The sequence below is a fragment of the Eleutherodactylus coqui genome, chromosome 1 (assembly GCF_035609145.1).
Source record: "Eleutherodactylus coqui strain aEleCoq1 chromosome 1, aEleCoq1.hap1, whole genome shotgun sequence".
Taxonomy (NCBI): Eukaryota; Metazoa; Chordata; class Amphibia; order Anura; family Eleutherodactylidae; genus Eleutherodactylus; species Eleutherodactylus coqui.
This window is the reverse complement of record NC_089837.1, coordinates 59246818-59267320: the sequence shown is the minus strand read 5'-3', so window position 1 is coordinate 59267320 and position 20503 is coordinate 59246818. Positions and strand designations below refer to the sequence as shown.

The following is a 20503-nucleotide window of genomic DNA, read 5'->3' as shown; positions in this document are numbered from 1 at the left end:
ACCATTTTGAAGCTTTCAAACGGCTCAGACGCACTGACAGCCACGGCTTTACGTGTAACATACGGCGCAAACAAAAGGCAAGCCCGTCCCTGGGTGGGCTTGAACCACCAACCTTTCGGTTAACAGCCGAACGCGCTAACCGATTGCGCCACAGAGACAACCACACGTTGTGCCGCAGGCCAAATCCTCAGTCAGGTCAACTATATTCTCTCAGGTGACTACCTAAACAATAATATCAAAAAAAGGAAAAGAAGAGATAAACTAGAAGACAACAGCGTGACTCCAAAGAGTACCCAACTGCCCACGGAGAGTGGCTCCCTGTTAGCGGCTTAGCAACAGTCAAAGGCTTCCTCAGCTTGGCCTCACCAGCGCCTTGTAAGCTATCCCAATGCAGCAGAGTGGCGCAGCGGAAGCGTGCTGGGCCCATAACCCAGAGGTCGATGGATCGAAACCATCCTCTGCTAGGAAGCTCAGTTTTTTGCAGTTCCTACCACATCCACATCTTCCTGGACAGCATAGTTTGAGAAATCGCTTTGTTTCTTTAGAAATGTCCTCTTCTCTGTCAATGCAGACATACATGCCTAAATACAGAAGATCATAGAATGGTAGAGCTTCCAACTCCAGGGTCATGGGGTCCAAGCCCCTGCTCAGTGCAGGATTACCTAAATCATTCCAGACAGACAGTTGTCCAGCCTTTGTTTGAACACTTCCATGGAAGGAGAACTCATCACCACCCGTGGTAACCTGTACCACTCAGTGATCACTCTCACTATCAGAAAGTTTTTTCTAATATGCCATTTAGAAAAGGGCTCTTTCCTTTGCACTGCAGATCAAAACTGAATGCTAAATCAGTCGCCTTAAAAAGCTGCAAGGCAGGGCTACGACAACAAATGAAGTCCTAGGCAGGTTTCTTGCCTAAGAGCACACTACAAGCTACCACAGTGCGCTAGAACATACGACTCTGGTGGGACTCGAACCCACAACCTTTGAATCACTTTCACTCTAGAAGTCCAATGCGCTATCCATTGCGCCACAGAGCCACTCCTAAGCCTTGCGCGTAGTCATTTTGTGGCTGGGAAAAGGCCAGTGCATCTCACTTTCGTGACATCTATACTTAAAGAAAAAAAGGCCTCAACTTTGGAAACTCTTGAAGGCTGGGAATGTGCTAAAATTGCCGATCAGAGTAGACAGGTGTGTAAACAGCCGTCACGGGGGATTAGCTCACATGGTAGAGCGCTCGCTTCGCATGCGAGAGGTAGCGGGATCGATGCCCGCATCCTCCAAGATCTTTACTTGCCAGCGCTTTGAAACTCTAGCATGATGGCCTTTTTATCTTTGGCGCTCAAAGAACTGGCCTTCGATAGCTCAGCTGGTAGAGCGGAGGACTGTAGAAGCAAATTAGCAATCCTTAGGTCGCTGGTTCAATTCCGGCTCGAAGGACCTTTTTGGCTAGCATTACCATTTTGAAGCTTTCAAACGGCTCAGACGCACTGACAGCCACGGCTTTACGTGTAACATACGGCGCAAACAAAAGGCAAGCCCGTCCCTGGGTGGGCTTGAACCACCAACCTTTCGGTTAACAGCCGAACGCGCTAACCGATTGCGCCACAGAGACAACCACACGTTGTGCCGCAGGCCAAATCCTCAGTCAGGTCAACTATATTCTCTCAGGTGACTACCTAAACAATAATATCAAAAAAAGGAAAAGAAGAGATAAACTAGAAGACAACAGCGTGACTCCAAAGAGTACCCAACTGCCCACGGAGAGTGGCTCCCTGTTAGCGGCTTAGCAACAGTCAAAGGCTTCCTCAGCTTGGCCTCACCAGCGCCTTGTAAGCTATCCCAATGCAGCAGAGTGGCGCAGCGGAAGCGTGCTGGGCCCATAACCCAGAGGTCGATGGATCGAAACCATCCTCTGCTAGGAAGCTCAGTTTTTTGCAGTTCCTACCACATCCACATCTTCCTGGACAGCATAGTTTGAGAAATCGCTTTGTTTCTTTAGAAATGTCCTCTTCTCTGTCAATGCAGACATACATGCCTAAATACAGAAGATCATAGAATGGTAGAGCTTCCAACTCCAGGGTCATGGGGTCCAAGCCCCTGCTCAGTGCAGGATTACCTAAATCATTCCAGACAGACAGTTGTCCAGCCTTTGTTTGAACACTTCCATGGAAGGAGAACTCATCACCACCCGTGGTAACCTGTACCACTCAGTGATCACTCTCACTATCAGAAAGTTTTTTCTAATATGCCATTTAGAAAAGGGCTCTTTCCTTTGCACTGCAGATCAAAACTGAATGCTAAATCAGTCGCCTTAAAAAGCTGCAAGGCAGGGCTACGACAACAAATGAAGTCCTAGGCAGGTTTCTTGCCTAAGAGCACACTACAAGCTACCACAGTGCGCTAGAACATACGACTCTGGTGGGACTCGAACCCACAACCTTTGAATCACTTTCACTCTAGAAGTCCAATGCGCTATCCATTGCGCCACAGAGCCACTCCTAAGCCTTGCGCGTAGTCATTTTGTGGCTGGGAAAAGGCCAGTGCATCTCACTTTCGTGACATCTATACTTAAAGAAAAAAAGGCCTCAACTTTGGAAACTCTTGAAGGCTGGGAATGTGCTAAAATTGCCGATCAGAGTAGACAGGTGTGTAAACAGCCGTCACGGGGGATTAGCTCACATGGTAGAGCGCTCGCTTCGCATGCGAGAGGTAGCGGGATCGATGCCCGCATCCTCCAAGATCTTTACTTGCCAGCGCTTTGAAACTCTAGCATGATGGCCTTTTTATCTTTGGCGCTCAAAGAACTGGCCTTCGATAGCTCAGCTGGTAGAGCGGAGGACTGTAGAAGCAAATTAGCAATCCTTAGGTCGCTGGTTCAATTCCGGCTCGAAGGACCTTTTTGGCTAGCATTACCATTTTGAAGCTTTCAAACGGCTCAGACGCACTGACAGCCACGGCTTTACGTGTAACATACGGCGCAAACAAAAGGCAAGCCCGTCCCTGGGTGGGCTTGAACCACCAACCTTTCGGTTAACAGCCGAACGCGCTAACCGATTGCGCCACAGAGACAACCACACGTTGTGCCGCAGGCCAAATCCTCAGTCAGGTCAACTATATTCTCTCAGGTGACTACCTAAACAATAATATCAAAAAAAGGAAAAGAAGAGATAAACTAGAAGACAACAGCGTGACTCCAAAGAGTACCCAACTGCCCACGGAGAGTGGCTCCCTGTTAGCGGCTTAGCAACAGTCAAAGGCTTCCTCAGCTTGGCCTCACCAGCGCCTTGTAAGCTATCCCAATGCAGCAGAGTGGCGCAGCGGAAGCGTGCTGGGCCCATAACCCAGAGGTCGATGGATCGAAACCATCCTCTGCTAGGAAGCTCAGTTTTTTGCAGTTCCTACCACATCCACATCTTCCTGGACAGCATAGTTTGAGAAATCGCTTTGTTTCTTTAGAAATGTCCTCTTCTCTGTCAATGCAGACATACATGCCTAAATACAGAAGATCATAGAATGGTAGAGCTTCCAACTCCAGGGTCATGGGGTCCAAGCCCCTGCTCAGTGCAGGATTACCTAAATCATTCCAGACAGACAGTTGTCCAGCCTTTGTTTGAACACTTCCATGGAAGGAGAACTCATCACCACCCGTGGTAACCTGTACCACTCAGTGATCACTCTCACTATCAGAAAGTTTTTTCTAATATGCCATTTAGAAAAGGGCTCTTTCCTTTGCACTGCAGATCAAAACTGAATGCTAAATCAGTCGCCTTAAAAAGCTGCAAGGCAGGGCTACGACAACAAATGAAGTCCTAGGCAGGTTTCTTGCCTAAGAGCACACTACAAGCTACCACAGTGCGCTAGAACATACGACTCTGGTGGGACTCGAACCCACAACCTTTGAATCACTTTCACTCTAGAAGTCCAATGCGCTATCCATTGCGCCACAGAGCCACTCCTAAGCCTTGCGCGTAGTCATTTTGTGGCTGGGAAAAGGCCAGTGCATCTCACTTTCGTGACATCTATACTTAAAGAAAAAAAGGCCTCAACTTTGGAAACTCTTGAAGGCTGGGAATGTGCTAAAATTGCCGATCAGAGTAGACAGGTGTGTAAACAGCCGTCACGGGGGATTAGCTCACATGGTAGAGCGCTCGCTTCGCATGCGAGAGGTAGCGGGATCGATGCCCGCATCCTCCAAGATCTTTACTTGCCAGCGCTTTGAAACTCTAGCATGATGGCCTTTTTATCTTTGGCGCTCAAAGAACTGGCCTTCGATAGCTCAGCTGGTAGAGCGGAGGACTGTAGAAGCAAATTAGCAATCCTTAGGTCGCTGGTTCAATTCCGGCTCGAAGGACCTTTTTGGCTAGCATTACCATTTTGAAGCTTTCAAACGGCTCAGACGCACTGACAGCCACGGCTTTACGTGTAACATACGGCGCAAACAAAAGGCAAGCCCGTCCCTGGGTGGGCTTGAACCACCAACCTTTCGGTTAACAGCCGAACGCGCTAACCGATTGCGCCACAGAGACAACCACACGTTGTGCCGCAGGCCAAATCCTCAGTCAGGTCAACTATATTCTCTCAGGTGACTACCTAAACAATAATATCAAAAAAAGGAAAAGAAGAGATAAACTAGAAGACAACAGCGTGACTCCAAAGAGTACCCAACTGCCCACGGAGAGTGGCTCCCTGTTAGCGGCTTAGCAACAGTCAAAGGCTTCCTCAGCTTGGCCTCACCAGCGCCTTGTAAGCTATCCCAATGCAGCAGAGTGGCGCAGCGGAAGCGTGCTGGGCCCATAACCCAGAGGTCGATGGATCGAAACCATCCTCTGCTAGGAAGCTCAGTTTTTTGCAGTTCCTACCACATCCACATCTTCCTGGACAGCATAGTTTGAGAAATCGCTTTGTTTCTTTAGAAATGTCCTCTTCTCTGTCAATGCAGACATACATGCCTAAATACAGAAGATCATAGAATGGTAGAGCTTCCAACTCCAGGGTCATGGGGTCCAAGCCCCTGCTCAGTGCAGGATTACCTAAATCATTCCAGACAGACAGTTGTCCAGCCTTTGTTTGAACACTTCCATGGAAGGAGAACTCATCACCACCCGTGGTAACCTGTACCACTCAGTGATCACTCTCACTATCAGAAAGTTTTTTCTAATATGCCATTTAGAAAAGGGCTCTTTCCTTTGCACTGCAGATCAAAACTGAATGCTAAATCAGTCGCCTTAAAAAGCTGCAAGGCAGGGCTACGACAACAAATGAAGTCCTAGGCAGGTTTCTTGCCTAAGAGCACACTACAAGCTACCACAGTGCGCTAGAACATACGACTCTGGTGGGACTCGAACCCACAACCTTTGAATCACTTTCACTCTAGAAGTCCAATGCGCTATCCATTGCGCCACAGAGCCACTCCTAAGCCTTGCGCGTAGTCATTTTGTGGCTGGGAAAAGGCCAGTGCATCTCACTTTCGTGACATCTATACTTAAAGAAAAAAAGGCCTCAACTTTGGAAACTCTTGAAGGCTGGGAATGTGCTAAAATTGCCGATCAGAGTAGACAGGTGTGTAAACAGCCGTCACGGGGGATTAGCTCACATGGTAGAGCGCTCGCTTCGCATGCGAGAGGTAGCGGGATCGATGCCCGCATCCTCCAAGATCTTTACTTGCCAGCGCTTTGAAACTCTAGCATGATGGCCTTTTTATCTTTGGCGCTCAAAGAACTGGCCTTCGATAGCTCAGCTGGTAGAGCGGAGGACTGTAGAAGCAAATTAGCAATCCTTAGGTCGCTGGTTCAATTCCGGCTCGAAGGACCTTTTTGGCTAGCATTACCATTTTGAAGCTTTCAAACGGCTCAGACGCACTGACAGCCACGGCTTTACGTGTAACATACGGCGCAAACAAAAGGCAAGCCCGTCCCTGGGTGGGCTTGAACCACCAACCTTTCGGTTAACAGCCGAACGCGCTAACCGATTGCGCCACAGAGACAACCACACGTTGTGCCGCAGGCCAAATCCTCAGTCAGGTCAACTATATTCTCTCAGGTGACTACCTAAACAATAATATCAAAAAAAGGAAAAGAAGAGATAAACTAGAAGACAACAGCGTGACTCCAAAGAGTACCCAACTGCCCACGGAGAGTGGCTCCCTGTTAGCGGCTTAGCAACAGTCAAAGGCTTCCTCAGCTTGGCCTCACCAGCGCCTTGTAAGCTATCCCAATGCAGCAGAGTGGCGCAGCGGAAGCGTGCTGGGCCCATAACCCAGAGGTCGATGGATCGAAACCATCCTCTGCTAGGAAGCTCAGTTTTTTGCAGTTCCTACCACATCCACATCTTCCTGGACAGCATAGTTTGAGAAATCGCTTTGTTTCTTTAGAAATGTCCTCTTCTCTGTCAATGCAGACATACATGCCTAAATACAGAAGATCATAGAATGGTAGAGCTTCCAACTCCAGGGTCATGGGGTCCAAGCCCCTGCTCAGTGCAGGATTACCTAAATCATTCCAGACAGACAGTTGTCCAGCCTTTGTTTGAACACTTCCATGGAAGGAGAACTCATCACCACCCGTGGTAACCTGTACCACTCAGTGATCACTCTCACTATCAGAAAGTTTTTTCTAATATGCCATTTAGAAAAGGGCTCTTTCCTTTGCACTGCAGATCAAAACTGAATGCTAAATCAGTCGCCTTAAAAAGCTGCAAGGCAGGGCTACGACAACAAATGAAGTCCTAGGCAGGTTTCTTGCCTAAGAGCACACTACAAGCTACCACAGTGCGCTAGAACATACGACTCTGGTGGGACTCGAACCCACAACCTTTGAATCACTTTCACTCTAGAAGTCCAATGCGCTATCCATTGCGCCACAGAGCCACTCCTAAGCCTTGCGCGTAGTCATTTTGTGGCTGGGAAAAGGCCAGTGCATCTCACTTTCGTGACATCTATACTTAAAGAAAAAAAGGCCTCAACTTTGGAAACTCTTGAAGGCTGGGAATGTGCTAAAATTGCCGATCAGAGTAGACAGGTGTGTAAACAGCCGTCACGGGGGATTAGCTCACATGGTAGAGCGCTCGCTTCGCATGCGAGAGGTAGCGGGATCGATGCCCGCATCCTCCAAGATCTTTACTTGCCAGCGCTTTGAAACTCTAGCATGATGGCCTTTTTATCTTTGGCGCTCAAAGAACTGGCCTTCGATAGCTCAGCTGGTAGAGCGGAGGACTGTAGAAGCAAATTAGCAATCCTTAGGTCGCTGGTTCAATTCCGGCTCGAAGGACCTTTTTGGCTAGCATTACCATTTTGAAGCTTTCAAACGGCTCAGACGCACTGACAGCCACGGCTTTACGTGTAACATACGGCGCAAACAAAAGGCAAGCCCGTCCCTGGGTGGGCTTGAACCACCAACCTTTCGGTTAACAGCCGAACGCGCTAACCGATTGCGCCACAGAGACAACCACACGTTGTGCCGCAGGCCAAATCCTCAGTCAGGTCAACTATATTCTCTCAGGTGACTACCTAAACAATAATATCAAAAAAAGGAAAAGAAGAGATAAACTAGAAGACAACAGCGTGACTCCAAAGAGTACCCAACTGCCCACGGAGAGTGGCTCCCTGTTAGCGGCTTAGCAACAGTCAAAGGCTTCCTCAGCTTGGCCTCACCAGCGCCTTGTAAGCTATCCCAATGCAGCAGAGTGGCGCAGCGGAAGCGTGCTGGGCCCATAACCCAGAGGTCGATGGATCGAAACCATCCTCTGCTAGGAAGCTCAGTTTTTTGCAGTTCCTACCACATCCACATCTTCCTGGACAGCATAGTTTGAGAAATCGCTTTGTTTCTTTAGAAATGTCCTCTTCTCTGTCAATGCAGACATACATGCCTAAATACAGAAGATCATAGAATGGTAGAGCTTCCAACTCCAGGGTCATGGGGTCCAAGCCCCTGCTCAGTGCAGGATTACCTAAATCATTCCAGACAGACAGTTGTCCAGCCTTTGTTTGAACACTTCCATGGAAGGAGAACTCATCACCACCCGTGGTAACCTGTACCACTCAGTGATCACTCTCACTATCAGAAAGTTTTTTCTAATATGCCATTTAGAAAAGGGCTCTTTCCTTTGCACTGCAGATCAAAACTGAATGCTAAATCAGTCGCCTTAAAAAGCTGCAAGGCAGGGCTACGACAACAAATGAAGTCCTAGGCAGGTTTCTTGCCTAAGAGCACACTACAAGCTACCACAGTGCGCTAGAACATACGACTCTGGTGGGACTCGAACCCACAACCTTTGAATCACTTTCACTCTAGAAGTCCAATGCGCTATCCATTGCGCCACAGAGCCACTCCTAAGCCTTGCGCGTAGTCATTTTGTGGCTGGGAAAAGGCCAGTGCATCTCACTTTCGTGACATCTATACTTAAAGAAAAAAAGGCCTCAACTTTGGAAACTCTTGAAGGCTGGGAATGTGCTAAAATTGCCGATCAGAGTAGACAGGTGTGTAAACAGCCGTCACGGGGGATTAGCTCACATGGTAGAGCGCTCGCTTCGCATGCGAGAGGTAGCGGGATCGATGCCCGCATCCTCCAAGATCTTTACTTGCCAGCGCTTTGAAACTCTAGCATGATGGCCTTTTTATCTTTGGCGCTCAAAGAACTGGCCTTCGATAGCTCAGCTGGTAGAGCGGAGGACTGTAGAAGCAAATTAGCAATCCTTAGGTCGCTGGTTCAATTCCGGCTCGAAGGACCTTTTTGGCTAGCATTACCATTTTGAAGCTTTCAAACGGCTCAGACGCACTGACAGCCACGGCTTTACGTGTAACATACGGCGCAAACAAAAGGCAAGCCCGTCCCTGGGTGGGCTTGAACCACCAACCTTTCGGTTAACAGCCGAACGCGCTAACCGATTGCGCCACAGAGACAACCACACGTTGTGCCGCAGGCCAAATCCTCAGTCAGGTCAACTATATTCTCTCAGGTGACTACCTAAACAATAATATCAAAAAAAGGAAAAGAAGAGATAAACTAGAAGACAACAGCGTGACTCCAAAGAGTACCCAACTGCCCACGGAGAGTGGCTCCCTGTTAGCGGCTTAGCAACAGTCAAAGGCTTCCTCAGCTTGGCCTCACCAGCGCCTTGTAAGCTATCCCAATGCAGCAGAGTGGCGCAGCGGAAGCGTGCTGGGCCCATAACCCAGAGGTCGATGGATCGAAACCATCCTCTGCTAGGAAGCTCAGTTTTTTGCAGTTCCTACCACATCCACATCTTCCTGGACAGCATAGTTTGAGAAATCGCTTTGTTTCTTTAGAAATGTCCTCTTCTCTGTCAATGCAGACATACATGCCTAAATACAGAAGATCATAGAATGGTAGAGCTTCCAACTCCAGGGTCATGGGGTCCAAGCCCCTGCTCAGTGCAGGATTACCTAAATCATTCCAGACAGACAGTTGTCCAGCCTTTGTTTGAACACTTCCATGGAAGGAGAACTCATCACCACCCGTGGTAACCTGTACCACTCAGTGATCACTCTCACTATCAGAAAGTTTTTTCTAATATGCCATTTAGAAAAGGGCTCTTTCCTTTGCACTGCAGATCAAAACTGAATGCTAAATCAGTCGCCTTAAAAAGCTGCAAGGCAGGGCTACGACAACAAATGAAGTCCTAGGCAGGTTTCTTGCCTAAGAGCACACTACAAGCTACCACAGTGCGCTAGAACATACGACTCTGGTGGGACTCGAACCCACAACCTTTGAATCACTTTCACTCTAGAAGTCCAATGCGCTATCCATTGCGCCACAGAGCCACTCCTAAGCCTTGCGCGTAGTCATTTTGTGGCTGGGAAAAGGCCAGTGCATCTCACTTTCGTGACATCTATACTTAAAGAAAAAAAGGCCTCAACTTTGGAAACTCTTGAAGGCTGGGAATGTGCTAAAATTGCCGATCAGAGTAGACAGGTGTGTAAACAGCCGTCACGGGGGATTAGCTCACATGGTAGAGCGCTCGCTTCGCATGCGAGAGGTAGCGGGATCGATGCCCGCATCCTCCAAGATCTTTACTTGCCAGCGCTTTGAAACTCTAGCATGATGGCCTTTTTATCTTTGGCGCTCAAAGAACTGGCCTTCGATAGCTCAGCTGGTAGAGCGGAGGACTGTAGAAGCAAATTAGCAATCCTTAGGTCGCTGGTTCAATTCCGGCTCGAAGGACCTTTTTGGCTAGCATTACCATTTTGAAGCTTTCAAACGGCTCAGACGCACTGACAGCCACGGCTTTACGTGTAACATACGGCGCAAACAAAAGGCAAGCCCGTCCCTGGGTGGGCTTGAACCACCAACCTTTCGGTTAACAGCCGAACGCGCTAACCGATTGCGCCACAGAGACAACCACACGTTGTGCCGCAGGCCAAATCCTCAGTCAGGTCAACTATATTCTCTCAGGTGACTACCTAAACAATAATATCAAAAAAAGGAAAAGAAGAGATAAACTAGAAGACAACAGCGTGACTCCAAAGAGTACCCAACTGCCCACGGAGAGTGGCTCCCTGTTAGCGGCTTAGCAACAGTCAAAGGCTTCCTCAGCTTGGCCTCACCAGCGCCTTGTAAGCTATCCCAATGCAGCAGAGTGGCGCAGCGGAAGCGTGCTGGGCCCATAACCCAGAGGTCGATGGATCGAAACCATCCTCTGCTAGGAAGCTCAGTTTTTTGCAGTTCCTACCACATCCACATCTTCCTGGACAGCATAGTTTGAGAAATCGCTTTGTTTCTTTAGAAATGTCCTCTTCTCTGTCAATGCAGACATACATGCCTAAATACAGAAGATCATAGAATGGTAGAGCTTCCAACTCCAGGGTCATGGGGTCCAAGCCCCTGCTCAGTGCAGGATTACCTAAATCATTCCAGACAGACAGTTGTCCAGCCTTTGTTTGAACACTTCCATGGAAGGAGAACTCATCACCACCCGTGGTAACCTGTACCACTCAGTGATCACTCTCACTATCAGAAAGTTTTTTCTAATATGCCATTTAGAAAAGGGCTCTTTCCTTTGCACTGCAGATCAAAACTGAATGCTAAATCAGTCGCCTTAAAAAGCTGCAAGGCAGGGCTACGACAACAAATGAAGTCCTAGGCAGGTTTCTTGCCTAAGAGCACACTACAAGCTACCACAGTGCGCTAGAACATACGACTCTGGTGGGACTCGAACCCACAACCTTTGAATCACTTTCACTCTAGAAGTCCAATGCGCTATCCATTGCGCCACAGAGCCACTCCTAAGCCTTGCGCGTAGTCATTTTGTGGCTGGGAAAAGGCCAGTGCATCTCACTTTCGTGACATCTATACTTAAAGAAAAAAAGGCCTCAACTTTGGAAACTCTTGAAGGCTGGGAATGTGCTAAAATTGCCGATCAGAGTAGACAGGTGTGTAAACAGCCGTCACGGGGGATTAGCTCACATGGTAGAGCGCTCGCTTCGCATGCGAGAGGTAGCGGGATCGATGCCCGCATCCTCCAAGATCTTTACTTGCCAGCGCTTTGAAACTCTAGCATGATGGCCTTTTTATCTTTGGCGCTCAAAGAACTGGCCTTCGATAGCTCAGCTGGTAGAGCGGAGGACTGTAGAAGCAAATTAGCAATCCTTAGGTCGCTGGTTCAATTCCGGCTCGAAGGACCTTTTTGGCTAGCATTACCATTTTGAAGCTTTCAAACGGCTCAGACGCACTGACAGCCACGGCTTTACGTGTAACATACGGCGCAAACAAAAGGCAAGCCCGTCCCTGGGTGGGCTTGAACCACCAACCTTTCGGTTAACAGCCGAACGCGCTAACCGATTGCGCCACAGAGACAACCACACGTTGTGCCGCAGGCCAAATCCTCAGTCAGGTCAACTATATTCTCTCAGGTGACTACCTAAACAATAATATCAAAAAAAGGAAAAGAAGAGATAAACTAGAAGACAACAGCGTGACTCCAAAGAGTACCCAACTGCCCACGGAGAGTGGCTCCCTGTTAGCGGCTTAGCAACAGTCAAAGGCTTCCTCAGCTTGGCCTCACCAGCGCCTTGTAAGCTATCCCAATGCAGCAGAGTGGCGCAGCGGAAGCGTGCTGGGCCCATAACCCAGAGGTCGATGGATCGAAACCATCCTCTGCTAGGAAGCTCAGTTTTTTGCAGTTCCTACCACATCCACATCTTCCTGGACAGCATAGTTTGAGAAATCGCTTTGTTTCTTTAGAAATGTCCTCTTCTCTGTCAATGCAGACATACATGCCTAAATACAGAAGATCATAGAATGGTAGAGCTTCCAACTCCAGGGTCATGGGGTCCAAGCCCCTGCTCAGTGCAGGATTACCTAAATCATTCCAGACAGACAGTTGTCCAGCCTTTGTTTGAACACTTCCATGGAAGGAGAACTCATCACCACCCGTGGTAACCTGTACCACTCAGTGATCACTCTCACTATCAGAAAGTTTTTTCTAATATGCCATTTAGAAAAGGGCTCTTTCCTTTGCACTGCAGATCAAAACTGAATGCTAAATCAGTCGCCTTAAAAAGCTGCAAGGCAGGGCTACGACAACAAATGAAGTCCTAGGCAGGTTTCTTGCCTAAGAGCACACTACAAGCTACCACAGTGCGCTAGAACATACGACTCTGGTGGGACTCGAACCCACAACCTTTGAATCACTTTCACTCTAGAAGTCCAATGCGCTATCCATTGCGCCACAGAGCCACTCCTAAGCCTTGCGCGTAGTCATTTTGTGGCTGGGAAAAGGCCAGTGCATCTCACTTTCGTGACATCTATACTTAAAGAAAAAAAGGCCTCAACTTTGGAAACTCTTGAAGGCTGGGAATGTGCTAAAATTGCCGATCAGAGTAGACAGGTGTGTAAACAGCCGTCACGGGGGATTAGCTCACATGGTAGAGCGCTCGCTTCGCATGCGAGAGGTAGCGGGATCGATGCCCGCATCCTCCAAGATCTTTACTTGCCAGCGCTTTGAAACTCTAGCATGATGGCCTTTTTATCTTTGGCGCTCAAAGAACTGGCCTTCGATAGCTCAGCTGGTAGAGCGGAGGACTGTAGAAGCAAATTAGCAATCCTTAGGTCGCTGGTTCAATTCCGGCTCGAAGGACCTTTTTGGCTAGCATTACCATTTTGAAGCTTTCAAACGGCTCAGACGCACTGACAGCCACGGCTTTACGTGTAACATACGGCGCAAACAAAAGGCAAGCCCGTCCCTGGGTGGGCTTGAACCACCAACCTTTCGGTTAACAGCCGAACGCGCTAACCGATTGCGCCACAGAGACAACCACACGTTGTGCCGCAGGCCAAATCCTCAGTCAGGTCAACTATATTCTCTCAGGTGACTACCTAAACAATAATATCAAAAAAAGGAAAAGAAGAGATAAACTAGAAGACAACAGCGTGACTCCAAAGAGTACCCAACTGCCCACGGAGAGTGGCTCCCTGTTAGCGGCTTAGCAACAGTCAAAGGCTTCCTCAGCTTGGCCTCACCAGCGCCTTGTAAGCTATCCCAATGCAGCAGAGTGGCGCAGCGGAAGCGTGCTGGGCCCATAACCCAGAGGTCGATGGATCGAAACCATCCTCTGCTAGGAAGCTCAGTTTTTTGCAGTTCCTACCACATCCACATCTTCCTGGACAGCATAGTTTGAGAAATCGCTTTGTTTCTTTAGAAATGTCCTCTTCTCTGTCAATGCAGACATACATGCCTAAATACAGAAGATCATAGAATGGTAGAGCTTCCAACTCCAGGGTCATGGGGTCCAAGCCCCTGCTCAGTGCAGGATTACCTAAATCATTCCAGACAGACAGTTGTCCAGCCTTTGTTTGAACACTTCCATGGAAGGAGAACTCATCACCACCCGTGGTAACCTGTACCACTCAGTGATCACTCTCACTATCAGAAAGTTTTTTCTAATATGCCATTTAGAAAAGGGCTCTTTCCTTTGCACTGCAGATCAAAACTGAATGCTAAATCAGTCGCCTTAAAAAGCTGCAAGGCAGGGCTACGACAACAAATGAAGTCCTAGGCAGGTTTCTTGCCTAAGAGCACACTACAAGCTACCACAGTGCGCTAGAACATACGACTCTGGTGGGACTCGAACCCACAACCTTTGAATCACTTTCACTCTAGAAGTCCAATGCGCTATCCATTGCGCCACAGAGCCACTCCTAAGCCTTGCGCGTAGTCATTTTGTGGCTGGGAAAAGGCCAGTGCATCTCACTTTCGTGACATCTATACTTAAAGAAAAAAAGGCCTCAACTTTGGAAACTCTTGAAGGCTGGGAATGTGCTAAAATTGCCGATCAGAGTAGACAGGTGTGTAAACAGCCGTCACGGGGGATTAGCTCACATGGTAGAGCGCTCGCTTCGCATGCGAGAGGTAGCGGGATCGATGCCCGCATCCTCCAAGATCTTTACTTGCCAGCGCTTTGAAACTCTAGCATGATGGCCTTTTTATCTTTGGCGCTCAAAGAACTGGCCTTCGATAGCTCAGCTGGTAGAGCGGAGGACTGTAGAAGCAAATTAGCAATCCTTAGGTCGCTGGTTCAATTCCGGCTCGAAGGACCTTTTTGGCTAGCATTACCATTTTGAAGCTTTCAAACGGCTCAGACGCACTGACAGCCACGGCTTTACGTGTAACATACGGCGCAAACAAAAGGCAAGCCCGTCCCTGGGTGGGCTTGAACCACCAACCTTTCGGTTAACAGCCGAACGCGCTAACCGATTGCGCCACAGAGACAACCACACGTTGTGCCGCAGGCCAAATCCTCAGTCAGGTCAACTATATTCTCTCAGGTGACTACCTAAACAATAATATCAAAAAAAGGAAAAGAAGAGATAAACTAGAAGACAACAGCGTGACTCCAAAGAGTACCCAACTGCCCACGGAGAGTGGCTCCCTGTTAGCGGCTTAGCAACAGTCAAAGGCTTCCTCAGCTTGGCCTCACCAGCGCCTTGTAAGCTATCCCAATGCAGCAGAGTGGCGCAGCGGAAGCGTGCTGGGCCCATAACCCAGAGGTCGATGGATCGAAACCATCCTCTGCTAGGAAGCTCAGTTTTTTGCAGTTCCTACCACATCCACATCTTCCTGGACAGCATAGTTTGAGAAATCGCTTTGTTTCTTTAGAAATGTCCTCTTCTCTGTCAATGCAGACATACATGCCTAAATACAGAAGATCATAGAATGGTAGAGCTTCCAACTCCAGGGTCATGGGGTCCAAGCCCCTGCTCAGTGCAGGATTACCTAAATCATTCCAGACAGACAGTTGTCCAGCCTTTGTTTGAACACTTCCATGGAAGGAGAACTCATCACCACCCGTGGTAACCTGTACCACTCAGTGATCACTCTCACTATCAGAAAGTTTTTTCTAATATGCCATTTAGAAAAGGGCTCTTTCCTTTGCACTGCAGATCAAAACTGAATGCTAAATCAGTCGCCTTAAAAAGCTGCAAGGCAGGGCTACGACAACAAATGAAGTCCTAGGCAGGTTTCTTGCCTAAGAGCACACTACAAGCTACCACAGTGCGCTAGAACATACGACTCTGGTGGGACTCGAACCCACAACCTTTGAATCACTTTCACTCTAGAAGTCCAATGCGCTATCCATTGCGCCACAGAGCCACTCCTAAGCCTTGCGCGTAGTCATTTTGTGGCTGGGAAAAGGCCAGTGCATCTCACTTTCGTGACATCTATACTTAAAGAAAAAAAGGCCTCAACTTTGGAAACTCTTGAAGGCTGGGAATGTGCTAAAATTGCCGATCAGAGTAGACAGGTGTGTAAACAGCCGTCACGGGGGATTAGCTCACATGGTAGAGCGCTCGCTTCGCATGCGAGAGGTAGCGGGATCGATGCCCGCATCCTCCAAGATCTTTACTTGCCAGCGCTTTGAAACTCTAGCATGATGGCCTTTTTATCTTTGGCGCTCAAAGAACTGGCCTTCGATAGCTCAGCTGGTAGAGCGGAGGACTGTAGAAGCAAATTAGCAATCCTTAGGTCGCTGGTTCAATTCCGGCTCGAAGGACCTTTTTGGCTAGCATTACCATTTTGAAGCTTTCAAACGGCTCAGACGCACTGACAGCCACGGCTTTACGTGTAACATACGGCGCAAACAAAAGGCAAGCCCGTCCCTGGGTGGGCTTGAACCACCAACCTTTCGGTTAACAGCCGAACGCGCTAACCGATTGCGCCACAGAGACAACCACACGTTGTGCCGCAGGCCAAATCCTCAGTCAGGTCAACTATATTCTCTCAGGTGACTACCTAAACAATAATATCAAAAAAAGGAAAAGAAGAGATAAACTAGAAGACAACAGCGTGACTCCAAAGAGTACCCAACTGCCCACGGAGAGTGGCTCCCTGTTAGCGGCTTAGCAACAGTCAAAGGCTTCCTCAGCTTGGCCTCACCAGCGCCTTGTAAGCTATCCCAATGCAGCAGAGTGGCGCAGCGGAAGCGTGCTGGGCCCATAACCCAGAGGTCGATGGATCGAAACCATCCTCTGCTAGGAAGCTCAGTTTTTTGCAGTTCCTACCACATCCACATCTTCCTGGACAGCATAGTTTGAGAAATCGCTTTGTTTCTTTAGAAATGTCCTCTTCTCTGTCAATGCAGACATACATGCCTAAATACAGAAGATCATAGAATGGTAGAGCTTCCAACTCCAGGGTCATGGGGTCCAAGCCCCTGCTCAGTGCAGGATTACCTAAATCATTCCAGACAGACAGTTGTCCAGCCTTTGTTTGAACACTTCCATGGAAGGAGAACTCATCACCACCCGTGGTAACCTGTACCACTCAGTGATCACTCTCACTATCAGAAAGTTTTTTCTAATATGCCATTTAGAAAAGGGCTCTTTCCTTTGCACTGCAGATCAAAACTGAATGCTAAATCAGTCGCCTTAAAAAGCTGCAAGGCAGGGCTACGACAACAAATGAAGTCCTAGGCAGGTTTCTTGCCTAAGAGCACACTACAAGCTACCACAGTGCGCTAGAACATACGACTCTGGTGGGACTCGAACCCACAACCTTTGAATCACTTTCACTCTAGAAGTCCAATGCGCTATCCATTGCGCCACAGAGCCACTCCTAAGCCTTGCGCGTAGTCATTTTGTGGCTGGGAAAAGGCCAGTGCATCTCACTTTCGTGACATCTATACTTAAAGAAAAAAAGGCCTCAACTTTGGAAACTCTTGAAGGCTGGGAATGTGCTAAAATTGCCGATCAGAGTAGACAGGTGTGTAAACAGCCGTCACGGGGGATTAGCTCACATGGTAGAGCGCTCGCTTCGCATGCGAGAGGTAGCGGGATCGATGCCCGCATCCTCCAAGATCTTTACTTGCCAGCGCTTTGAAACTCTAGCATGATGGCCTTTTTATCTTTGGCGCTCAAAGAACTGGCCTTCGATAGCTCAGCTGGTAGAGCGGAGGACTGTAGAAGCAAATTAGCAATCCTTAGGTCGCTGGTTCAATTCCGGCTCGAAGGACCTTTTTGGCTAGCATTACCATTTTGAAGCTTTCAAACGGCTCAGACGCACTGACAGCCACGGCTTTACGTGTAACATACGGCGCAAACAAAAGGCAAGCCCGTCCCTGGGTGGGCTTGAACCACCAACCTTTCGGTTAACAGCCGAACGCGCTAACCGATTGCGCCACAGAGACAACCACACGTTGTGCCGCAGGCCAAATCCTCAGTCAGGTCAACTATATTCTCTCAGGTGACTACCTAAACAATAATATCAAAAAAAGGAAAAGAAGAGATAAACTAGAAGACAACAGCGTGACTCCAAAGAGTACCCAACTGCCCACGGAGAGTGGCTCCCTGTTAGCGGCTTAGCAACAGTCAAAGGCTTCCTCAGCTTGGCCTCACCAGCGCCTTGTAAGCTATCCCAATGCAGCAGAGTGGCGCAGCGGAAGCGTGCTGGGCCCATAACCCAGAGGTCGATGGATCGAAACCATCCTCTGCTAGGAAGCTCAGTTTTTTGCAGTTCCTACCACATCCACATCTTCCTGGACAGCATAGTTTGAGAAATCGCTTTGTTTCTTTAGAAATGTCCTCTTCTCTGTCAATGCAGACATACATGCCTAAATACAGAAGATCATAGAATGGTAGAGCTTCCAACTCCAGGGTCATGGGGTCCAAGCCCCTGCTCAGTGCAGGATTACCTAAATCATTCCAGACAGACAGTTGTCCAGCCTTTGTTTGAACACTTCCATGGAAGGAGAACTCATCACCACCCGTGGTAACCTGTACCACTCAGTGATCACTCTCACTATCAGAAAGTTTTTTCTAATATGCCATTTAGAAAAGGGCTCTTTCCTTTGCACTGCAGATCAAAACTGAATGCTAAATCAGTCGCCTTAAAAAGCTGCAAGGCAGGGCTACGACAACAAATGAAGTCCTAGGCAGGTTTCTTGCCTAAGAGCACACTACAAGCTACCACAGTGCGCTAGAACATACGACTCTGGTGGGACTCGAACCCACAACCTTTGAATCACTTTCACTCTAGAAGTCCAATGCGCTATCCATTGCGCCACAGAGCCACTCCTAAGCCTTGCGCGTAGTCATTTTGTGGCTGGGAAAAGGCCAGTGCATCTCACTTTCGTGACATCTATACTTAAAGAAAAAAAGGCCTCAACTTTGGAAACTCTTGAAGGCTGGGAATGTGCTAAAATTGCCGATCAGAGTAGACAGGTGTGTAAACAGCCGTCACGGGGGATTAGCTCACATGGTAGAGCGCTCGCTTCGCATGCGAGAGGTAGCGGGATCGATGCCCGCATCCTCCAAGATCTTTACTTGCCAGCGCTTTGAAACTCTAGCATGATGGCCTTTTTATCTTTGGCGCTCAAAGAACTGGCCTTCGATAGCTCAGCTGGTAGAGCGGAGGACTGTAGAAGCAAATTAGCAATCCTTAGGTCGCTGGTTCAATTCCGGCTCGAAGGACCTTTTTGGCTAGCATTACCATTTTGAAGCTTTCAAACGGCTCAGACGCACTGACAGCCACGGCTTTACGTGTAACATACGGCGCAAACAAAAGGCAAGCCCGTCCCTGGGTGGGCTTGAACCACCAACCTTTCGGTTAACAGCCGAACGCGCTAACCGATTGCGCCACAGAGACAACCACACGTTGTGCCGCAGGCCAAATCCTCAGTCAGGTCAACTATATTCTCTCAGGTGACTACCTAAACAATAATATCAAAAAAAGGAAAAGAAGAGATAAACTAGAAGACAACAGCGTGACTCCAAAGAGTACCCAACTGCCCACGGAGAGTGGCTCCCTGTTAGCGGCTTAGCAACAGTCAAAGGCTTCCTCAGCTTGGCCTCACCAGCGCCTTGTAAGCTATCCCAATGCAGCAGAGTGGCGCAGCGGAAGCGTGCTGGGCCCATAACCCAGAGGTCGATGGATCGAAACCATCCTCTGCTAGGAAGCTCAGTTTTTTGCAGTTCCTACCACATCCACATCTTCCTGGACAGCATAGTTTGAGAAATCGCTTTGTTTCTTTAGAAATGTCCTCTTCTCTGTCAATGCAGACATACATGCCTAAATACAGAAGATCATAGAATGGTAGAGCTTCCAACTCCAGGGTCATGGGGTCCAAGCCCCTGCTCAGTGCAGGATTACCTAAATCATTCCAGACAGACAGTTGTCCAGCCTTTGTTTGAACACTTCCATGGAAGGAGAACTCATCACCACCCGTGGTAACCTGTACCACTCAGTGATCACTCTCACTATCAGAAAGTTTTTTCTAATATGCCATTTAGAAAAGGGCTCTTTCCTTTGCACTGCAGATCAAAACTGAATGCTAAATCAGTCGCCTTAAAAAGCTGCAAGGCAGGGCTACGACAACAAATGAAGTCCTAGGCAGGTTTCTTGCCTAAGAGCACACTACAAGCTACCACAGTGCGCTAGAACATACGACTCTGGTGGGACTCGAACCCACAACCTTTGAATCACTTTCACTCTAGAAGTCCAATGCGCTATCCATTGCGCCACAGAGCCACTCCTAAGCCTTGCGCGTAGTCATTTTGTGGCTGGGAAAAGGCCAGTGCATCTCACTTTCGTGACATCTATACTTAAAGAAAAAAAGGCCTCAACTTTGGAAACTCTTGAAGGCTGGGAATGTGCTAAAATTGCCGATCAGAGTAGACAGGTGTGTAAACAGCCGTCACGGGGGATTAGCTCACATGGTAGAGCGCTCGCTTCGCATGCGAGAGGTAGCGGGATCGATGCCCGCATCCTCCAAGATCTTTACTTGCCAGCGCTTTGAAACTCTAGCATGATGGCCTTTTTATCTTTGGCGCTCAAAGAACTGGCCTTCGATAGCTCAGCTGGTAGAGCGGAGGACTGTAGAAGCAAATTAGCAATCCTTAGGTCGCTGGTTCAATTCCGGCTCGAAGGACCTTTTTGGCTAGCATTACCATTTTGAAGCTTTCAAACGGCTCAGACGCACTGACAGCCACGGCTTTACGTGTAACATACGGCGCAAACAAAAGGCAAGCCCGTCCCTGGGTGGGCTTGAAC

General features: G+C 48.5%; 43 non-coding genes across 43 annotated transcripts in view; 14 read left to right on the top strand and 29 right to left on the bottom strand.

The window, feature by feature from the left end:
* Positions 1-84: 84 nt before the first annotated feature.
* Positions 85-158, bottom strand: TRNAN-GUU (transfer RNA asparagine (anticodon GUU)). Its single transcript has one exon. It is a non-coding gene; the product is annotated as a tRNA-Asn (tRNA).
* Positions 159-956: 798 nt separating this feature from the next.
* On the bottom strand, positions 957-1040 carry TRNAR-UCU (transfer RNA arginine (anticodon UCU)). The gene is given in 2 exon segments: positions 957-992; positions 1004-1040. It is a non-coding gene; the product is annotated as a tRNA-Arg (tRNA).
* A 170-nt stretch (positions 1041-1210) lies between these two features.
* Positions 1211-1283, top strand: TRNAA-CGC (transfer RNA alanine (anticodon CGC)). The gene has a single exon. It is a non-coding gene; the product is annotated as a tRNA-Ala (tRNA).
* Positions 1284-1541: 258 nt separating this feature from the next.
* Positions 1542-1615, bottom strand: TRNAN-GUU (transfer RNA asparagine (anticodon GUU)). Its single transcript has one exon. It is a non-coding gene; the product is annotated as a tRNA-Asn (tRNA).
* A 798-nt stretch (positions 1616-2413) lies between these two features.
* Positions 2414-2497, bottom strand: TRNAR-UCU (transfer RNA arginine (anticodon UCU)). The gene is given in 2 exon segments: positions 2414-2449; positions 2461-2497. It is a non-coding gene; the product is annotated as a tRNA-Arg (tRNA).
* A 170-nt stretch (positions 2498-2667) lies between these two features.
* Positions 2668-2740, top strand: TRNAA-CGC (transfer RNA alanine (anticodon CGC)). Its single transcript has one exon. It is a non-coding gene; the product is annotated as a tRNA-Ala (tRNA).
* Positions 2741-2998: 258 nt separating this feature from the next.
* On the bottom strand, positions 2999-3072 carry TRNAN-GUU (transfer RNA asparagine (anticodon GUU)). Its single transcript has one exon. It is a non-coding gene; the product is annotated as a tRNA-Asn (tRNA).
* A 798-nt stretch (positions 3073-3870) lies between these two features.
* TRNAR-UCU (transfer RNA arginine (anticodon UCU)) lies at positions 3871-3954 on the bottom strand. The gene is given in 2 exon segments: positions 3871-3906; positions 3918-3954. It is a non-coding gene; the product is annotated as a tRNA-Arg (tRNA).
* Positions 3955-4124: 170 nt separating this feature from the next.
* Positions 4125-4197, top strand: TRNAA-CGC (transfer RNA alanine (anticodon CGC)). Its single transcript has one exon. It is a non-coding gene; the product is annotated as a tRNA-Ala (tRNA).
* Positions 4198-4455: 258 nt separating this feature from the next.
* TRNAN-GUU (transfer RNA asparagine (anticodon GUU)) lies at positions 4456-4529 on the bottom strand. Its single transcript has one exon. It is a non-coding gene; the product is annotated as a tRNA-Asn (tRNA).
* A 798-nt stretch (positions 4530-5327) lies between these two features.
* Positions 5328-5411, bottom strand: TRNAR-UCU (transfer RNA arginine (anticodon UCU)). The gene is given in 2 exon segments: positions 5328-5363; positions 5375-5411. It is a non-coding gene; the product is annotated as a tRNA-Arg (tRNA).
* Positions 5412-5581: 170 nt separating this feature from the next.
* On the top strand, positions 5582-5654 carry TRNAA-CGC (transfer RNA alanine (anticodon CGC)). Its single transcript has one exon. It is a non-coding gene; the product is annotated as a tRNA-Ala (tRNA).
* A 258-nt stretch (positions 5655-5912) lies between these two features.
* TRNAN-GUU (transfer RNA asparagine (anticodon GUU)) lies at positions 5913-5986 on the bottom strand. The gene has a single exon. It is a non-coding gene; the product is annotated as a tRNA-Asn (tRNA).
* Positions 5987-6784: 798 nt separating this feature from the next.
* TRNAR-UCU (transfer RNA arginine (anticodon UCU)) lies at positions 6785-6868 on the bottom strand. Its single transcript is given in 2 exon segments — positions 6785-6820; positions 6832-6868. It is a non-coding gene; the product is annotated as a tRNA-Arg (tRNA).
* A 170-nt stretch (positions 6869-7038) lies between these two features.
* Positions 7039-7111, top strand: TRNAA-CGC (transfer RNA alanine (anticodon CGC)). The gene has a single exon. It is a non-coding gene; the product is annotated as a tRNA-Ala (tRNA).
* A 258-nt stretch (positions 7112-7369) lies between these two features.
* On the bottom strand, positions 7370-7443 carry TRNAN-GUU (transfer RNA asparagine (anticodon GUU)). Its single transcript has one exon. It is a non-coding gene; the product is annotated as a tRNA-Asn (tRNA).
* A 798-nt stretch (positions 7444-8241) lies between these two features.
* On the bottom strand, positions 8242-8325 carry TRNAR-UCU (transfer RNA arginine (anticodon UCU)). Its single transcript is given in 2 exon segments — positions 8242-8277; positions 8289-8325. It is a non-coding gene; the product is annotated as a tRNA-Arg (tRNA).
* A 170-nt stretch (positions 8326-8495) lies between these two features.
* Positions 8496-8568, top strand: TRNAA-CGC (transfer RNA alanine (anticodon CGC)). The gene has a single exon. It is a non-coding gene; the product is annotated as a tRNA-Ala (tRNA).
* A 258-nt stretch (positions 8569-8826) lies between these two features.
* Positions 8827-8900, bottom strand: TRNAN-GUU (transfer RNA asparagine (anticodon GUU)). The gene has a single exon. It is a non-coding gene; the product is annotated as a tRNA-Asn (tRNA).
* Positions 8901-9698: 798 nt separating this feature from the next.
* On the bottom strand, positions 9699-9782 carry TRNAR-UCU (transfer RNA arginine (anticodon UCU)). Its single transcript is given in 2 exon segments — positions 9699-9734; positions 9746-9782. It is a non-coding gene; the product is annotated as a tRNA-Arg (tRNA).
* Positions 9783-9952: 170 nt separating this feature from the next.
* On the top strand, positions 9953-10025 carry TRNAA-CGC (transfer RNA alanine (anticodon CGC)). Its single transcript has one exon. It is a non-coding gene; the product is annotated as a tRNA-Ala (tRNA).
* A 258-nt stretch (positions 10026-10283) lies between these two features.
* TRNAN-GUU (transfer RNA asparagine (anticodon GUU)) lies at positions 10284-10357 on the bottom strand. Its single transcript has one exon. It is a non-coding gene; the product is annotated as a tRNA-Asn (tRNA).
* Positions 10358-11155: 798 nt separating this feature from the next.
* TRNAR-UCU (transfer RNA arginine (anticodon UCU)) lies at positions 11156-11239 on the bottom strand. The gene is given in 2 exon segments: positions 11156-11191; positions 11203-11239. It is a non-coding gene; the product is annotated as a tRNA-Arg (tRNA).
* Positions 11240-11409: 170 nt separating this feature from the next.
* TRNAA-CGC (transfer RNA alanine (anticodon CGC)) lies at positions 11410-11482 on the top strand. Its single transcript has one exon. It is a non-coding gene; the product is annotated as a tRNA-Ala (tRNA).
* A 258-nt stretch (positions 11483-11740) lies between these two features.
* TRNAN-GUU (transfer RNA asparagine (anticodon GUU)) lies at positions 11741-11814 on the bottom strand. The gene has a single exon. It is a non-coding gene; the product is annotated as a tRNA-Asn (tRNA).
* A 798-nt stretch (positions 11815-12612) lies between these two features.
* Positions 12613-12696, bottom strand: TRNAR-UCU (transfer RNA arginine (anticodon UCU)). Its single transcript is given in 2 exon segments — positions 12613-12648; positions 12660-12696. It is a non-coding gene; the product is annotated as a tRNA-Arg (tRNA).
* A 170-nt stretch (positions 12697-12866) lies between these two features.
* On the top strand, positions 12867-12939 carry TRNAA-CGC (transfer RNA alanine (anticodon CGC)). The gene has a single exon. It is a non-coding gene; the product is annotated as a tRNA-Ala (tRNA).
* Positions 12940-13197: 258 nt separating this feature from the next.
* TRNAN-GUU (transfer RNA asparagine (anticodon GUU)) lies at positions 13198-13271 on the bottom strand. The gene has a single exon. It is a non-coding gene; the product is annotated as a tRNA-Asn (tRNA).
* A 798-nt stretch (positions 13272-14069) lies between these two features.
* TRNAR-UCU (transfer RNA arginine (anticodon UCU)) lies at positions 14070-14153 on the bottom strand. Its single transcript is given in 2 exon segments — positions 14070-14105; positions 14117-14153. It is a non-coding gene; the product is annotated as a tRNA-Arg (tRNA).
* A 170-nt stretch (positions 14154-14323) lies between these two features.
* Positions 14324-14396, top strand: TRNAA-CGC (transfer RNA alanine (anticodon CGC)). Its single transcript has one exon. It is a non-coding gene; the product is annotated as a tRNA-Ala (tRNA).
* A 258-nt stretch (positions 14397-14654) lies between these two features.
* Positions 14655-14728, bottom strand: TRNAN-GUU (transfer RNA asparagine (anticodon GUU)). Its single transcript has one exon. It is a non-coding gene; the product is annotated as a tRNA-Asn (tRNA).
* A 798-nt stretch (positions 14729-15526) lies between these two features.
* Positions 15527-15610, bottom strand: TRNAR-UCU (transfer RNA arginine (anticodon UCU)). Its single transcript is given in 2 exon segments — positions 15527-15562; positions 15574-15610. It is a non-coding gene; the product is annotated as a tRNA-Arg (tRNA).
* Positions 15611-15780: 170 nt separating this feature from the next.
* On the top strand, positions 15781-15853 carry TRNAA-CGC (transfer RNA alanine (anticodon CGC)). The gene has a single exon. It is a non-coding gene; the product is annotated as a tRNA-Ala (tRNA).
* Positions 15854-16111: 258 nt separating this feature from the next.
* Positions 16112-16185, bottom strand: TRNAN-GUU (transfer RNA asparagine (anticodon GUU)). The gene has a single exon. It is a non-coding gene; the product is annotated as a tRNA-Asn (tRNA).
* A 798-nt stretch (positions 16186-16983) lies between these two features.
* TRNAR-UCU (transfer RNA arginine (anticodon UCU)) lies at positions 16984-17067 on the bottom strand. Its single transcript is given in 2 exon segments — positions 16984-17019; positions 17031-17067. It is a non-coding gene; the product is annotated as a tRNA-Arg (tRNA).
* Positions 17068-17237: 170 nt separating this feature from the next.
* On the top strand, positions 17238-17310 carry TRNAA-CGC (transfer RNA alanine (anticodon CGC)). The gene has a single exon. It is a non-coding gene; the product is annotated as a tRNA-Ala (tRNA).
* Positions 17311-17568: 258 nt separating this feature from the next.
* Positions 17569-17642, bottom strand: TRNAN-GUU (transfer RNA asparagine (anticodon GUU)). Its single transcript has one exon. It is a non-coding gene; the product is annotated as a tRNA-Asn (tRNA).
* A 798-nt stretch (positions 17643-18440) lies between these two features.
* TRNAR-UCU (transfer RNA arginine (anticodon UCU)) lies at positions 18441-18524 on the bottom strand. Its single transcript is given in 2 exon segments — positions 18441-18476; positions 18488-18524. It is a non-coding gene; the product is annotated as a tRNA-Arg (tRNA).
* Positions 18525-18694: 170 nt separating this feature from the next.
* TRNAA-CGC (transfer RNA alanine (anticodon CGC)) lies at positions 18695-18767 on the top strand. Its single transcript has one exon. It is a non-coding gene; the product is annotated as a tRNA-Ala (tRNA).
* A 258-nt stretch (positions 18768-19025) lies between these two features.
* On the bottom strand, positions 19026-19099 carry TRNAN-GUU (transfer RNA asparagine (anticodon GUU)). Its single transcript has one exon. It is a non-coding gene; the product is annotated as a tRNA-Asn (tRNA).
* A 798-nt stretch (positions 19100-19897) lies between these two features.
* On the bottom strand, positions 19898-19981 carry TRNAR-UCU (transfer RNA arginine (anticodon UCU)). Its single transcript is given in 2 exon segments — positions 19898-19933; positions 19945-19981. It is a non-coding gene; the product is annotated as a tRNA-Arg (tRNA).
* A 170-nt stretch (positions 19982-20151) lies between these two features.
* TRNAA-CGC (transfer RNA alanine (anticodon CGC)) lies at positions 20152-20224 on the top strand. Its single transcript has one exon. It is a non-coding gene; the product is annotated as a tRNA-Ala (tRNA).
* A 258-nt stretch (positions 20225-20482) lies between these two features.
* Positions 20483-20503, bottom strand: part of TRNAN-GUU (transfer RNA asparagine (anticodon GUU)) — a 74-nt gene continuing 53 nt past the window's right edge. Inside the window, exon 1 of the tRNA in view lies at positions 20483-20503. This exon is cut by the window's right edge and continues 53 nt beyond it. This is a non-coding gene — a tRNA (tRNA-Asn).